General features: G+C 35.1%; 1 long non-coding RNA gene across 1 annotated transcript; it reads right to left on the bottom strand.

Annotated features, from left to right (window-relative positions):
* Window positions 1–690: 690 nt before the first annotated feature.
* On the bottom strand, window positions 691–1,208 carry LOC121966790. The gene is made up of 3 exons (XR_006107622.1): window positions 1,027–1,208; window positions 872–890; window positions 691–737 (listed from the first exon to the last, which is right to left on the bottom strand). It is a non-coding gene; the product is annotated as an uncharacterized LOC121966790 (long non-coding RNA).
* Window positions 1,209–1,838: the final 630 nt, after the last annotated feature.

Consider the following 1,838-nt stretch of genomic DNA (forward strand, 5'->3'; position numbering starts at 1 on the left):
TATAATGACATATTATTATATATTTGTTGATAATATTTTGTAAAATTATTTTGACACCTCAAATTAGTTTTCTTGTGCTGCGTTCAAACACCTTTCACAAGCTGTTCAAACCTTTTGAACCTTAAGCAAATTGGTCTTCTTCTAAAAATATAGGAAAATACAGTGAGCAGCTTAGCAAGAAATGTCACGCACAGTAAAAAAACAAAAAAGGGTTTCAAGAAGAGAACAGATTTTTTGGTATATTCATATTTATTATAATAATGCATTTAAAATTATGTTACATAAAAGTATACTTCTTTTTTAAGCACTTTTTGGATAAATTTCTTGTTTTTTTTTCTTGGTAATTTTCTTTTAACAATTATTTATTTATTAATTTTACTTAATTTTTGGATCATGTCTAGATAAGTTGTTCATTGCTTTCTCTCCTTGGTTAATTTTTTTTTCTTTCTATTTTTTAGCAATAAGTCAAATCAATTTTCTCAGGTTTCAAAGGGTTAATGGCAGCAGTTGCAAAGTATTCTGATTCAATCTGTTATAAATTAGAAGCAACGGCTAATAATTTATCTGGGAAATTAAATTCAAAAGTTTTGGGGGTAAATTAGATGATTTAGTGCATTAAAAATCCGCAAAATAGAGTTTGTTCATAAAAATAAAATTAAATTAAAGTTAAAAATAAGGCAAGTATCCAACCTGAGTGTCAGCACCTCGATGTTGGCCATTTGAGAGAAGATGGAAATCTGGAAACACAGCAAGTGAAAACACTTAAATTATTTAGCTAAATTAAAACATTAATCACGAGGAGCAAAGTCATTTAGAGCACAATTAGTGGATAAAGTGTCCAATCAAACGTATTTATTACCAGAATACTCACATCAGTCAGGTTGCATCCCCTGCAAATATAAATAAGATATATGAAAAAATGAAGATTATTCTTTCAACTACGACTTCTTGCATGTAAATCAGACCAACATATACTGGTATACGGGTAGCATACTGGTAACACTGGGCTAAAATGTAAACACTCACCAGCAGTTCAGCTTCTTCACGCTCTCCAGGTCGGAGGCCTTCGCCTTCGCGAGAACCTGTTTCCGCGTTAGCTTCATAGCTAATCGGCTAACTAAACTGTCAAGAAACAATATTTTTAATAAACTAGATATTCATAAACAACAAAGGCCGCATTATGACGGACTGCAAACATTTCAAACCAGCAGCGGGGGATGTTGTTTCCACCATGTGAAACACGCATGCGCGTATCCACCGAGGCGTCCTTAGTTACGGTCACTTCCTGTGTAATTGTTGCTACGTGAATAAATATTTCTTTTTATCCTTTTTTTTCGTCTTAAAAACTTGACATGTTATATTATATATAATAATAGTTTTGTTTTTATGTCGCAGCGGTTACTTTCTGCAAAAACTCAACCCCCCACAATGCACCGCAGACGACTGGGTAAATCGCGCCTGCGCGGTAAGCATTCCCTCTTTGGACCTACGTCTCCACTGAAACGATGGTGAGCCCAAATGTCCCCTTCCTAATCCGTGTCAATCTGACGTTTAATGTGCTACAAATGAAACATTCACATATTTAGATCCTCCGTGAGTTCCTTTTCTGTCAGGCTTACTCGTTATTTACGTTGATTTTGCGATGATATAAACAGTAAAAACGATGTTTTCATGTCTTGCTGAGGACAGAAATGGCTGCCACCATGGCTGTGATCACTGAGCGCCGGGCGGGCTAGTCATGTTAGCGACATTTCGCTGATTTAATGCTAATTTAGAGAAACTGCAGTTTTAAAAATGAAACGCCGTGTTGTGTTTCATGTGCCAACCGAGTTTCTGGT

Source organism: Plectropomus leopardus, unplaced genomic scaffold (assembly GCF_008729295.1).
Source record: "Plectropomus leopardus isolate mb unplaced genomic scaffold, YSFRI_Pleo_2.0 unplaced_scaffold25903, whole genome shotgun sequence".
NCBI lineage: Eukaryota > Metazoa > Chordata > Actinopteri > Perciformes > Serranidae > Plectropomus > Plectropomus leopardus.